Genomic DNA, 15929 nt, shown 5'->3' on the forward strand with positions numbered 1-15929 from the left:
GTATTCTAGTTTACCATGAAACCCACTAATAATGCTATCTTGAAACTTAATAAGGGTTTAGTTAACTACTGAATTTAGGTGAAGGATAATTCAATGTAGTATTCTTTTGAATTTCCTTTATGTTTAAAATTTTTCACAAGTTGGGGGAAAAAAGTGAAAAGTGGAGCCAATTATAGGAATACCATATTGAGGTTAAAAAAAAAAAGTAAAACTTTAGAAACCTCAGCCCCAAGTAAGCTTCACAAAGAGCTTACTCTGCTATAGTACTGTTTTAGCTTTTATAAAATAAAAATTGTATTTTTGGAAATCTCTGGATCCAGGCCTGTGAAAAGATTAACCGAAGGTCTGGCTCTTGGTCTATGACCTCTGACAAACCATTTATACATATTAAAATTTCTCTCCTCATTTGTATAACTGTTTTGAAAGGTTTATAACATATGAAAATTAACAAAATCTTTAAGTGCACTTCAGTCTGGCTTTTAGAGACTGTTTCATAACTTGTATAATTAAAACAGGACAAAGTGAAATTAAGAATAGGCAATTTCAAGATTCATCTCAGAAAAGGAATACTGAACTGAATTTATAGCATATAGTGTCTAAAATAGCTTCTAATTGTTATGTAGCTCTTGCAAACACATTATTAAAGTTACTATGGTTACTATGTATCCATGTAGGACAAGAAATAACTTACCTTTCCTGGCATTGACCTAGAATGAGGTAGTAAAAATTTTCCCCAAGATATTTCTAGCAGGGTAACTGATGGGTTGTTGAATCAAAGTGACATCCTCAAAAATCTAAAAACCATTTCATCTCATAATCTTAAAACCACTTAGAATAACTGTTTTGTTTTCTTCTTGAACCACTATTTAGCCCTGAAAATCTTTTATTTATGGTTCTTTTAACTCCTTCTCCATGCTGATTCACAGTAAATCTTTTAATTTCCTCCTGTTCGTTCCTTAACCCTTCCCCCCCTCCTTTTCACCTTACTGCCTAGCTTTTCTCCCCCCACCCCCGTTTTTTTGTGTTACTTGGTAATCATCCAAGATACTATTTTATACTTCCTATAATTCTGCAATATTAAATTAGTAGAGCTTCAGGATACGCTCTAGATCAGAAATCCCTATCCCACTTATGTACAACTATTAAGATATTTATGTGGACCCAAAAAAGAATTCTCACCCTACTCAGATGAAATCAATTTGAATAAAATTAGTGCCTGCATTTTAGGGAAACAGACATATAGACTACGTTATGGCCTATGAGAAAGATATTTAAACATTCTGCATTCCCCTAGTCTTATACCAACCATACCCAGATATTTATCTTTACCTGTTAAAAGTTGGAATTAAGATAATTAAGTTAGAATTACTGACTTCTGCCAATGTTTTATGAACCAGAACTGTCTGGTTTCTTTTCACCCAAATAAATGTAAATAGGTTTAAATGAAGGTGGTAAATTTTTATCCCTAAAACAAATTTTCTTTTATAACCATTAACTCAGCAAACTTTGCCCTATTAAAGTACTATCCCCAACAAGTTGGTATCTACTCCATCATCAAACTTTGTATTTGAGGTTAATATCAGCTTTCAGAAAATATTGTCAAAGTGTAAGCATTCAAAAGAAAGCCAGCTAGATTCATCTAGATAAGTGAGATTATTTACATAGTATGTAATACCGTGCCAAGTGAAAGTGGGCATTTAGTAGATATCTGATCAAAATTAAAAAGAACTTATTTCTGAGGTGACTAGTGGAAATGTAGTTAGTATGAACAAAGTCCCATTTTCTCAGTGTAAAATTATGTATCTTATTCTAAGTATAAAATATATGAACACCCTTATTCCAGTATTCGAACCTGATTTATAAGTCAGCTTTTCCTTATAAATGTCTATATCTATAACAAATGAATTAAAAAATAGAATTCATTTTATGGGAATTTGCTTTATAGGAAGCTTGGATGGAATGGAACCATTCTGTTTGTCAAAGGACACTTGTATATAGTTAACAGTAATGAGAGATAAGCACAGCCATTTTATTCCTCTAGTACCATTTTAGTTTCTACAGTCCCAGAGAAGGTAATGACAATGGTAATGCAACGAGCTAATGATATTTAAAAAGATTAAATATAAGCCGAAGGGCAATTCCTGCCCTAAATTCAGAAACAGAGAGCATTTAGGTATTGTTATTCTAAAAACTATGATATAAAGGACACAAAAAACTGACAACATACTGAAGTTGGAAAGGTTATCTATGCAATCAGCTTTCTTAAATTATAAAATCTGTGCTTACTACAAATAAGTAACATTTTTCTTCTTATAAAGGGAAGTAAGAAAATAGTGGGAAAAAATCACCCACAATCACATTAGCAAGGAATAACCACTATTATTATTTTGGTATATTTCCTCCAATCTCTTGTCTGTGTGTGTATGTGCATATACTTTAATCACAACTGGGAGCATGCAGTATATACAATTCTGTATCCACTTTTTTTCACCTAATGCATCACACACATTTCCTCTCTCATAATTATATAGTCTTCAGTAATATATTAATTCATCTTATGGATATGCTTTCTTACTGGTCTTTTTTGTTTGTTTGGTATTGTAATATTTAAATGTATGCCTTGTACAAAAGTCTGGGTCCACAGCTCTGATTATTTCCTTGGACACCTCCTTTAAGTCTATTGCTGGATCAAAGGGAAGGGACATTTTTAAGGCTCTTGAAAAAACTGCCAAATTTCCTTCTAGAAAGAGTATACCATTTTATGAACTCTAAGCAATGATGTATGAGAATGTACCAGATCTCAAAGTATATGAAGTTCCAGACTTTAGAAAACAGACCCATACTTTCACAGAACTTATTAAGATTCTAAGTATTAAGTCACGCTTGTTACCATTCCTACCCCTAGGTTCAAAATATAAAACAGTTTAAGGCAGTTAACAGTATACATATGTATATTACCAATATACATACTGGGGAGCACATGGTAATAAAAGTTATGAAATAGGAATAAAACAATTGTAATGGGCTTAAAAACATATTAGGTACTTAGCTTAATACCTAACTTTCTAAGTAAAAAAAACTGAGACCCAAAAGATTAAGACTTTTAATTGTAGACAGGAAGCTAGGCATAGAACCTGAGTTTCCCCAATTCTTAGCTTAGCTCTGTCCAGAAAGTGGGTCAAGAATTCAGTATTCTCATCTGTAAAATGAAGTTTAATCATGGGCCTTCTAAAATCCCTTCTAAATTCTATAGTTTTTATAAATTTAGTTTTAAGGGGCTCTGCAATAAAGGGAAAAGAACAATCAACCTGCTTTTAGACAATTAGATTCAAGTACCAATATCTCACACGGTTGGGAAAATTATGTGTGACATAAATCACATGAAAATCACAGTAATGTGCTTTTGTGAACTGTTAAACTATTAAACATGAGGGGGCTTAATTATATATGTGTACAAATACTATTATTTCCTTAGATGATGACCTTAGTATATTGCTGGATCAAAGGGTAGGTACATTTTTAAGGCTCTTGAAAAAATGCCAAGTTTCCTTCTAGAAAGGGTATACCATTTTATGAACTCTAACCAATGATGTATGAGAATGTACCAGGTCTCAGTGTGTACATGTAATTCTAGAACTTAAAATATATATTTATATACACATATAAGGTGTTATGTTAGAACAAGAGTATTGACCAATAAAAGGTCCTAATAGAGTTGACTGCTGAATTGTGATTTCAAGGGAAGGCAAAGAAAGTATCACACAGGACAGGAGGTACAAAGCAGTTTCATGAAAATGAGCATGTCTGAATAAAAGCTCTGACAAAAGTAGGTCCAGGGGCCCTAATACAAATATACTGAATGAAAAGAACAGAATGATGTTATGCAAGGACTACCAGGGAGGTTTAATCATCTGGTGCAAAAAAAAAAGTATTTTTAGGTAAGGAGAGCCTGAAGAAATTTATCTTCCCATTGTGCAAAAAAAAAGCAATATAACCAGTTAATCAACAGTTTCACCAAGTCCTACTAGAGGGAGTGCCTATATAAATGAAATTCTGCCTTCAAAGCCTATTATATAAAGGCCTCTATTATAAGGAAAAGGTAAGCCCTTTTCTACAACCCTTAGCAACCTGAGCATTCAGAGGTACAGAGGGAAAATGCTGTTGAGGCTTCATTCTTCCTTTGAGACGTAAACCAACTTGGGTTATAGTAAATGTCAAACAATTGCCACATAAAGAATTTCCCGTCTGGATTCCATTTTTCTGAGTTTTGGCAAAATATGAAAAGAACAAAGACCATGTGAGAAGTGGGTGGGAGATATATATATATTCAGTTTTGAAAGGTTATGTGCCTAAAAGTTTTCATTTTTGTAGGTTTTTCTTTTTTTTTTTATTTGGGAGTGACATAGGAAAAAGTATTGTGGTTTACCTCTGTCCCCTGTACTCAGGTGTATTCGGCAGGTTACTATTTCCCAGGGCAAGGCAACCAGGCTTTTTTCACGTTGTAACTACCACAGGCTACTGCAAAAAAAAAGGAGAAAGAAAAGGGTATTATGCATCTATATGCACAGGATCCGCAATCTTGACTTTAAATTTTTTCAATCGCTCCCACCCCACTCCACCCCCACACAAACACAAACACAAAACACGGAGCCAGCCTGCTAACCTAGCGAATGGGCCCCGTACGGTAGGCGAGGCTGTCGCTCTTTGTGCTGAGGGGGCGACGGCTTAGGGCGCCCTCGCCCGGCACTAGGCAGGCCTACCAAGTGTGGGACTAGGCGGTGGCGCGTACTCTGACCTCTGGTTCAGAGTCCCTGTCTCTTCCACGCGACAGCAACAGGCTGGCAGAGAAGCTGGGCATGCTCGGTGACGGAGCAGGTTTCCTGGGGCAGACAGTAGGCCCAGGCAGCCAACAGACCGCCCCCGCCGCTCCTCCCTGAGCCGCGTCCCCCGGCCCGCCAGTTTCCACAACGCAACTGGGACGCGAGCTCAAAGCTTTCCGCCAGCCCCCTGCCTACGTAGGTCCTGGCTCTACCGGGGCAGGCCCCACCCTCGCAGCAAGCTCGAAACCCCTGCACGAGCCTTTCCGGAGAGAAGCCGGGCGGCCAGTACCTACCTCAGACCTCCAGCGCCGCGTAGGGGCCCGCCGGAAGCCGCACTACCGCTCCTCCTCCCGCCGCGAGCCCCGTGCGTTGTGCGCCCAGGCGAGCGTTCGGCACCGCTACAAAATGGACTCGCCGAGCTCGCCGGCCCCGCCCCGCCGCTCTCTCCTCCCCCTCTTCCTCCTCCTCCTCCTTCAGCACCTCGGGTCTCCGCTTCCGTACTACCTGCCCAGTCTTGCCTCTCCCCGCGCGAAGGGAGTGGGTAGGGAAGGGCGGGAGCTCTTTTGGGGTCTGCAACGGCCAGCGACCACCGCCGCCCGCGCGCCCAGCCACTCAGCTCGCGGCAGGCGGGGCTGCCTGGGTCGCCTTGTTCCCCACCCCGATGGGGCTGCTCGCGCCTGCGGGGTTTGGGGAGCCCGGGCGCGCGGCCCCGGATGGGGGGGCTCGTGGAGAGGCGTGGGCTTGGCCTAGATAGAGCAAGGCCGGCAACGAGAGGCGGCGCCGTGCCGGGTGCAGCCACTTGGTGAAGTTCTCCCGTTACCGACGCGCAATAAGATCGTTGGGTTTGGATTGTTGTACTTTTTTTTTTGTTCGTTTAATTTTTAGGAACAAAAAAAAAAGCCCAACCCTTCACACCACTTCAACGGCATCTTTCAGGACCAGAAGCCCGGCCGCCGCGGCAGGGGATCGGAGGACGCGTACGCAACGCATTCCCCAAACCCGGGGTGAGCGGAAAGGGTCTCTCCGCGCCGGCTCGCGAGCGCCCCAGAGGGAGGAACCCGGGCTGTGGCGCTAGACAAGGTTCCGGCAAAAGCGCCACCCAGGGGAGATGAACCAGCCTGGCATTTATCTGGGCGCTTTAGGCTGTACCCTAGCAACCCAATTCCATTTCAAGTTTTATTTTAGGAAAAGAGCACCGTATTATTTCCTTTGAAGAGAAGGAGGAACTTTACAATTGGCTTTAAATTTTCCACCGCCGAAGGTTATTTAGACTCGTTATTCTGACATCCAGCTCCCTGTATACCTTCTTTAACGCCAAACTCATTAAGCACCTACCAATGAACAGTTCTGGAAAGTGTTCAAAGAAGAATGATAAAGAAATGATTCCCCTCCAAAGCTTACAATCGTGGAGGGGGGGGTGGGGGTGGGGAGCGTGAGATAAGTACAGAATCAAGGAGCATGCCCTGAAGTTGAGGCCCTGCGGGTTCGCCACACTCACATGTACTCTGGAGAAACTTGGGCCTTGGAGGAAAAGAGTGGGATTTGGAGGAAAGGTATTCAAGGCCCACTATACACGTTACTTGAGCTCTTAGACTGATAATGCTCAGCCTAAACCCCCTAAAAGGGTTCTCCCCACTCTTCCCTTCGGAAATACCCCATTTCCTCTATGTATCGTCTCCTTTGCTTAAGAAGTTCATAAACCTAACTTTTCATTAACAGAGCAGTTTCTATAATTTCTTATTTAGGCTCTATAAATATGGAGAATGAAATTTCTCCATAGGGAGAATGGAATGAAAAGTATCCCCGAGGAAACTGGTGAAGGAACTTCTCCAAATAAAAACAAGAGGGAGAAGTCTCTTTCTGGGCACAGGTTCTTTCTACAGCACCATAACAGAACCAATGAAAACTGCACCCATCTCCTATTAAGTTAGTGTTACTTAAAAAAAGAAAAAATTATACAAACATTTAAAATGTCCTAGTATTAAAATAAGGCAAGAGTGAGTAAGGTTAACTCATGAACCACGAGTTATTCTTAATATATTTTTATAGTACACATTTGGTTAGATCTAGTTGGTAGAACATACTAATTAATGAACTAACTTGTGCTCAATAAAATATAAAAGTCAGTTAAATCTACATGGGAATCCATATACCATTAAATTTCACTACAAAGGGAATATATTAAACTCTCTTAAGCGTAAAAAAACAGGAAAGGAGGAATAAACTTTTCTCTCTCTCTTCCCATGGTCCTAATACCCAAAATAGAAATCAGGGAACTACTCTATGTAGTGTGAAGCTGGATTAAAAAGTACATACAGGGGGTGCACGGGTGGTTCAGTGGAAGAATGCTCATCTTTCATGCAGGAGACCCAGATTTGATTCCCAGACCATGCACACCCCCCCCCAAAAAAAAGTACATATATAGTGCATCTGTCCTGGAAGAGCACAATGCAACTAGATCCTGTTAGAGAGTTCACTGAGGATTTGTCCACATTCTTGTCCTGTGATATTTCCTTCTACTGAGCATTCTTCAAATACATGGAAGGTCAGAACTCATGTATTTATATATGACAAAGTTTTACAAAGGTAAAAGCTGGCCAGCTCTCTCCCCAGCTGCCGAGCATAAGTGATCAGATGCTCCATATCAAAAGGGACAGTGCCAAATTTGGTGTACACTGATGCAAATTGTCAGAGTGAGAAGATCTTATAACTAAGCCTGAAGCAATTGTGTGAGCCTCCCTACATACACTGAAACATCTTATTGTTCTGTCCCTTGCATGCTGTCAAAGACATGAGTGTGTCACACCCCAACATTCCCCGTAAAGGGCATTCACAATGCCTGGTGTAGCTGAAAGAACATAAACTTTGAAATCAGTTCAGTGTCAAAAGTCTAGCTCTACCACTTACTATTATTGCTCAAGTTATTTAGCATCTTTAAGCCTCAGTCTCCCCTGTAGAATGGAAGTCATGAAACACTTATTTATAATTTATTTGTTTAGCCTTTTCTCTACCCTTTTCCCTAAGCTTATGGAAAGAAGAAGAAAAGGAAAAACATTAAACTCAATGAGCAGAAGACTCTGCAGCGTTGGTTTGTTTGTTTTTAAGCTCTGTATTTTCAGAGAAATCGATTTAAAATCCAAAATATTCAGTTAATTCTACCTGTAAAAATATATTTATCACAAAAGACGGAAATTTACATGACACGATGAAATTAGAGGGAATGAGTTCCTAGTTTGAATAAAACTTGCAAACCACATGTATTTCTGTTGCACAATGAGAATCAAGCATTAGACAGAGCTTTGGAAGAGAGTGAGAGATGCTTAAGCAACAGTAAACTTGGCTATTATGCCATTTCTGTAGATGGATAGGAAATCACAGGTAATTAAGGTGATGTCACTTATGTTTATAATTATATATACAGTGAGATTTTCTAATTCTCAGAATTGTACTAGGGAGCAAAGGGATACAGACCAAGGAATTTCCAATTAAAAACTACGAAACAATTCAGTAATAGTACCTAGCAGTGTATGGTTAAGAACCAAAGTGATTGGTAAAAACAAGGTCAGCAGAAATCACCAGAACCTTCAGGGGAGCCTTCATAGAGGGGTAGGAATTTAATTAGACCTTTAGAGATTACAGGGTTTGAGGAAGAGAAAGAGGAATATTTAAGGGGAATGTTTTGAATGTCAGAATAAAGAGTTGAACTTCATCCTGAAGGAATTGGGAAGCCACTGAATATTATGCATGAAGTACTGACAAGATGAAAGGAAACGTTTAGAAACATTAATCTGGTAGCAGGTCCAAGATTTAAGGGAGGCAATTTTTCCGTTAGTACTTTTGAGATTTATTATTGAATATTACAGGTTTCTTAAAATGCAATAATGTATATCAAAGTGCAGTGTATATGGTTAGGTCCTACTGAACCATTTAATATCAAATATATCATTCATTGAGGTTCTCAGTGTATAAACAAATGTAGAAAAAATTTATTTATGGCAGATGTTTTCCTAAAATTCTTCAAGATGGAATTACATACGCGTGTATATGTATTTATGTGTCAATTATGCTTACATAATAATGTATGTAACATTTATCTTACTGTAATGATCTATATCGTGTAAGTGACTAAAGGTAATGCTGCTTAGCTATGTTTTAAAGTATGCCTCACTAGAGCTTTAAAAATCATTACATATATACCCTCTGAAATATGGTGCTGTTTTGATGTTTTAACAATGATTAATTACATTCAAATATGTTAATTAAATATTTTTGTAAATTTGATTCCTGTGTATGTAAAATTTTGTTCTTGATTAAGTGTAACTTTATAAGGATCCATAAGACATGATTCATTCAGGTAAAGACTAATAAATACTGTATATTTGCAACCATTTAAGAGAACAATTTGTATAAATTGTTCCTGAGAAATTGTTCTGTTAACTCATAATCCTTACATGCGCGATTTTTATCTTGAAAAATTTCTCCCACTATGACAATGTCTTACAATTTCAGTTTGGAAAACCATTTTCATCCTTTCCTATAGTATCTTTTTGTGGAACATTCTGCAAAGAAGTGTTCAGCATTGCTGGAGGTTCTGCTGTTTTCAGGAACTGGTAGATGCCTGGACTTTACGTCCTCTGCCTTTATCTTAAATAAAAGCTGTGGTCATCTCCTGGAGCTTTGGTTCCAAGGATCAAGGTTTATCAGGTAGCTACCTACAGAAGCATTGCAGAAGAAACACATGCTGCTTACTTTTTAACATGAACCTAGTTGGGGCTCTCCAATGTCAAAGCAGTTGATAATAAATGACTTGTCCAAAATGTTTTTGTCTCATCCTGGTTTTGTAGTTGATAACACCATGCTGGTTGTTGTCAGAGTGAGGATAGCTCCCCAGGAGTTAAGGATCGATCTAAAGCAGCCCACACCCGTCCCGGTCATGCAAAAGACACAGACAAATCAGGAAATGCACGAGATCGATTATGCCATATCAGCACCTTAGCCCATTTTAGTCATCTTGTGAAGGTCATTGATCTCCATGTTCAAAATCCAATGGGCATTTTTTCAGTCCTCATTTTCCTCGCTGTCTTGGCAGCATTCAACCCTGAGTGCTGCCACCTCAGTCTGAAAAGGCCCTCTTTTCCTAGGCTTCAGCAACCAGGACACTACAACCCATCCTGGCTTTTCCTCTTCCTACTCAGGAGTCCTGGTTCATCCTCTTCCATTCTGCATTTAAATTCTGGAATTCCTCAAGCACTTAGTTTTAGGATACTTCCAGGACTTCAATGATTATCAAATGACTCTCACATTCCCTTTAAGGCAGAGTTTGAAAGCTGGTAGCCTCTGTTCACGTTATTGTAAAATGTTGTAAACTTGGAATTTAAATGCTTTAGGAGAGGCAGTCTCTCTCTCCTCTCCTTAGCCCCTGACACCTGCAGGCATTTGCATCAGTCCTTGTAGTGCCTTAGGCTGTGCTGCCAACTTCAGGATCCCTGGCCCAGTAGTTCCTCCTATCTCTACTGCAGAGGCTCCCACCCCTCAGTCCCTGTCCTCCAGCCACAGCACAGCAGGCAAGTCTCAGCTTTCCCAGAGGTTTCAGACCAAGGACAGGCCCCTCTTTGTCATCTTATAGCAGCGAATACTTTCCTTTCGTCACATGCACTGCGGTTCATCATATGGTTATCTCTGTAGTTATTTGAATGTTTATCTTTTCCACTTGACTGCAAACTCCCTAACAGCAGGAATAGTGTGTGTGTGTGTGTGCATTTTCTCTCAGCATTCTCAGTTCCTAGGCCAGGGTGATTATAAAACATACGCATGTATGTTTCATGGAAGTGAGTTTTATATTTTGAAAATTATTAATTTATTTCAAGCTTCTGAAAACTTAGCATTTGAGACCAGCCGAAATAGTAATGTACTTTGAATTTTAATTCACTTGAAATAAGCAGTTCAATATATTTTATCAAAACAAAGTATTTCCCCCCTTGATTTGTGAAGCAGTGGACTTCTAGAGTTCACACAGACGTGTCTTCACTTCTTCACAGCATACCTCATCTCTAAATGAAGAGGATTTCTTGACTAGTACTTCAAAGAATTCTTATAAAAATTTGAGATTCTTTTCTAAGCATAAAAATTAATCAAGATACCTGGGCTGTGAGGGTAGTCCAGTGGTGGAATTCTCGCCTGCCATGTGGGAGACCCGGGTTCGATTCCCAGCCCATGCACTTCCCAAAAGCAAACAAACAAGCAAAACAAAAATAAAAAAAGTAAACACAAAAAAATTCAACAAATTGTGCTGCAGTAACGGGATACTCACGTGGAAAAAGAATGAAATGTGACCCCGGGCATATAGCATACAAAAAAAAAAAACCATATCTTAGCAAGATACCATTAAAGAAATGACTGAATGATATAGCGAAATACAGATGTAAGACATTTTATGTTACAAAACAATATAGTCATGGAATGGCATCAATAAAACTATTAAAAAGACTAATAAAAAAAATAAATAAATAAAAAGAATAAGAAAAACAAATACACCAAACTGTCAGTTTGAAAAGTTGAGAAATTTTCAATGTCTATGTTTTATATATTTATAATGTTTAAATTTTTACATTGAGCATCTATTACTTTTATAATGCATACCAAAAAAGGAAAAAATGCTAACCAATTTGCAAAAGAGACTAATTCAGTTGTAGGAAATATTTGCAATATATCTATATCTATATCTATATCTATATATATATAACAAACTCTTCCAAATGTATAACAAGAGAAAATGCCAAGATAAAAAAAAAAAAAACACCAGCACAAGCACGTGAGTAAAAGTTCAAAAAATAAGAAATACGAATGATCAATAAGCATGAGAAAAAATATTCATTTTCACTGATGAGAAAAAACAAAACAATGATACACCATTTTTCAGTTCATTGCATTGACATATATATTGGCATTAAAATGACCAGTTGGCTACCGTTTAGAGGCACAGGCCATCTTCTTTGCTCCTGGAGGTGAATAGATGGATACAGCCTTTTGGAGGAAAGTTTGATAAATGTATCAAAATCATTCAGGAAATTAACTTTAGTTCAGTTTCTAGGAGCTGGGTCTTGAAAGATCTGTAGGATGTGCTATGGCTGCAAATGGACTGTGAAGGAGAGGGAGGAGTAAGGAGAGACCCATATCAAGTTTTCTAAGGTGGGCAAATGGCAGACAAGCCATTAACTACATTTGGGGTGACAGAAAGGGTCTGAGATCTGAATGGGCAAAGAATGACTTTGGTTTATGATATGTGCATTCTGAGGATCTGAAAGATATCCAGGTGGAAATTTCCAATGAGTAATTACAACACCTGATCAGAATCTGCATTTAAATATATATGTATTTTTTATATATTTTATATATATATATATATACATATAAAATGTCTTCAGGTGATTCGCGTGCACATGGAAGTCTGGGAAACACTGGTCTAGAGTGATGAGATATCCACAAGAAGAGCTCGAGAGGATCTCTGGGAAGTGGGACTTGGTGGGACCCAGTGGGGGAGGCAGTGCAGAGGGAAACAAGGAAATGGAAAATGATTTGCTTTTCCTCATAAAACTCTTCTAAACTTTGACTTGTCGCTATGTGCAAATGTTACTTTGATGTAAGTATGTGTGTGTGTGTGGTTTCCTGTATGGAAACTCTGCCACCCTCTCTGCCAACCTTCTCCAAGAAGGAGTTGCCATGGAGGTCAGACCTGGGGTTCTGGTCCTGCCTGGATTGGAATCCAGAATTTTCCATGCACTGGCAGTGTGCCATGAGACAAATTACTGCTCTGCTCCTCTGTTGCTCATTGGTAACATCGAGATAACAACAGTCCCTATTTCCTAGGGTTGTGCGCCTGTGAATTCAAGTGCAACATCTGATGCTCTTAGAGCAGGGAACCACAGTGCCTGGAAGTGCTCAGTAGGGGTTTGTCCTCAGCAGCAGCAGCAGCAGCAGCAGCAGCAGCAGCAGCAGCAGCAGCAGCAGCAGCAGCAGCTCATACTCTCTGGATCACTTGGGTTTGTGGGTTGATATGGGCCCGGACATAGCTTTACTCTCCACTGCAGTGAAGGAAGTGGTGTGCTCCCAGGTGGGAGCCTCGCCGCTTAGGCACATTTCCTGGTAACTAATCAATGGCTCTGGGCGGAGTGGAGGGTGGGGAGCCCTGATCTGTAGCCGGTTGCCACATTTCCACGGTATAAACACTCTCCCCGTGGCCGATTTCAGGCTACCAACATGACTTCACCGAATGCAGAACTGGAGAGAGACGATCAGAAGAAACTCTGCCCAGCCAGGATGAGCTGGCTCCAGCACCCGGCCATCCTCTGCTGCCTCTTTGTTCACTGCTGGAAGTAGGATCTGGTCTCTCTCAGGCAAGGACCAGTTATCCCGGTCCAATGGGCTGAGGTCAGAGTACATTTATGCCTGGGAGATCGAGGAAGCCTTTCCAGCCACAAGCCCAGACAAAGCAGTGCCCAGGCGCAACCCTCCAGAGTCCTCATAGCAAAGAGGTCCTTGAATTCTCCTTTGCTGTTGCTCCCTCTGTGTTCCTCTTGGCTGGGGATCGTGGATGGGTGGGGGTGTCTACAGTCCAGGCTAAGACCCTATCATCCTTGGAGCCTGTACCCATAACGCCTTCTGAAGAGCAATAGCACTGCCCCCAGATTTTTCACATGTGGTCTTCCCATTATTGCACTCTTTTCCCTTAAGACATTCAAGTAGTCTTGTCTGCATCGTTACACAGCCTTCATAAGGATGGTCTGATATCTGCATAAGTCCAAAAGAACCTAATTGTAAGGCAGCCAAAGGAAAAAGAGCCTGGAGGAAAAGAAAACTGGGGAAAAGGGCATAGATATAGGAAAAGAATAGGAATTTCAAGAAGTGGCTAGAGCCTTACTTATCGACAAGAGAAATAAATTGAGCCCTAAAAAGTGACCTCAGAATCTTCCAATTAGGTTTCTAAAGATTTTAGGAAGAGAAAGTTCAGCTCTGTAGTGGGGCCAGAGGTATGCAGGGGAGGGAAGAGTTTAACAGCAAAGCACGTACAGCTTACTACATGGCAAGGACTATGTTACACACTCTTCTTGTTTTAACTCATTTTAATATTTTGGTGGGGAAACTGAGGCTTGGAGTAGTTCATTAACCTGCCCAGGGCCACATAGCACCTGCATTAAAACCCTGGTCAGTCTTTTTATTTTAATATATTTTTTTATTAGAGAAGTTGTAGGTATACGGAAAAATCAGGCAGCAAATTGAGTTCCCATATACTGCCCTCCCCCACTCCCCAGCAGTATTAACACCTTGCATTACTGTGGGACACTTGCAACTGATGAAAGAACATTATTATATTTATACCATTAGCTATAGTCCACGGTACACATTAGAATTCACTGTGTTGTACAGTTCTTTGTGGGTTTTAAAAAAATTTTTATTCTAGTAACATAGACACAGCTTCAGAGTTCTCCTTTTAACCACATTCAACATATACTTAATTCAGTGCTATTAATTACATTCACAGTTTTGTGCTGCCATCACCACCATCCATTACCAAAGCATTCCAATCACTGCAAACAGAAACTCTGTGTTAATTAATTGCTAGCTCCCCATCAAGCTATCACCCAGGTCAGTCTTCATACCAAGGCAGCCAGAGGGAATGAGAATTAAGGAAGTGGAGACAGAGCGTATGAACAATTCTATCTGGAAGGCACAGTGGGAAAAGATGTGAGAAAAAGAGTGATAGCTAGACAAAGTATAGGGACATGAAATCACTGCTTTATTATAAAACCAAGGATGATGCTAAAAAAAAAAAAAAAAAAGAAAGAAAGAAAAAGAAATCCCCAGGTAATAACAGGAGCAGAAACAGAGAGAACACCCAGCCCTGACTCCTCGCCCAGAGATTTGTCTTTCTTTTAGGAGTATTTTTGCTCTATCAAAGGCTCCTCGGGTTCTTTCTTCTCCCATCTCAGACCCAAGCATGCGGCGACATCCCACGGCACAACACAAAACTGGGGAGTTTAAGTGACTTTTCTAAAGGCAAACGCAGTGTTTCCCAACCTTGCCAGATCAGAGAGAAAGCCCAGGACACTAGTTTAAATATACAAAATCCCAGGAGATTTGGACTTAGTGGGTCTGCACAGCGGGGACTAGGGATGGATATTTTCAAGTGCCGGGAAAGGCCAAAGAGAAATAAATACAGTAAGTAACATAAATCCACATTCTCAGGCTCACCTGAAAGGGTTTACTCCTAACCCCATGCTGGCTAGTTACTCTCCTAGGAAAGAACCAGGCGCAAGAGAGGGAGGCCCTTTGCCAAATTATAAGGTGGCAGGATGGGGGGTTGCGGGGGGGAAGGACAAGGCTTAACCACGGGCCCAGGTTTGCCTGGGGAGAGTCCTGACCTCTCTGGTTTAGTGTTCCCTTTCATTCCCTCAAGTGTCCCAGTTCAGATGATAAGTTATATGATCAACCTGTCTATGAAATAATAGAGCTAGAACAAAAGCCCAACTCTACAGAAACAAGAAGTGGTCTGCCAGCAATTTCCATGATGACACCCCACACATCATTTCGATTAGTCCTCGTAGCCCTCCATGACTGAGTTTTGTTGACATGAGTTTTGCAGATAAGGACAATGACAGGGTTAAGTGACGTGACCTGGGTCATCCACCTACAAGGGGGAAGCTGGATTCCAGCACCCATCTGCCCAACCCCACTCGCAGCTCTTTGAGGAACCTCCCTGCCTCCTTGTGTGTGGACACCCCCCCACCAACCGCTGACCCTGCAAAGAAGTAGAGCTCTACCAAGAACTTTGGTAGACTTCGGCGCTAAAGAAACACTCTCAATATTCCTATTTTTTCATCTTAAATTTGAAAGTAGAGATCTGCTTCTGCAGCTGTGTGTCTAACTCAGCTCTTGTTTCTGTAACCTAGTTTGAAGGAAGAAACGCTTCCAAAAGAAGCAACCACATCGACAAAGGCCCAGTGAGACTCAGACGGGTCCAACCGATGAGCAAATGGAAAGAAACACCAAGGAATCAGTGTTGCATCACGAGCAGAGCAGCTCCAGGCCATTCTTCATGAAGCTAAAGATCTA

At 40.5% G+C, this 15929-nt stretch overlaps 1 protein-coding gene across 7 annotated transcripts in view; it reads right to left on the reverse strand.

Annotated features, from left to right (window-relative positions):
• Positions 1 to 15929, reverse strand: part of TRIM13 (tripartite motif containing 13) — a 55231-nt gene that overhangs the window by 10020 nt on the left and 29282 nt on the right. For 4 of the 7 annotated variants that reach the window (XM_077158175.1, XM_077158176.1, XM_077158174.1 and 1 more), the window contains one exon: positions 4427 to 4518. The gene's annotated coding sequence lies outside the window, so the exon portion shown is untranslated. The other 3 variants (XM_077158177.1, XM_077158179.1, XM_077158180.1) reach the window with 3 other exon arrangements.

Source organism: Tamandua tetradactyla, chromosome 4 (assembly GCF_023851605.1).
Source record: "Tamandua tetradactyla isolate mTamTet1 chromosome 4, mTamTet1.pri, whole genome shotgun sequence".
NCBI classification, from domain to species: Eukaryota; Metazoa; Chordata; class Mammalia; order Pilosa; family Myrmecophagidae; genus Tamandua; species Tamandua tetradactyla.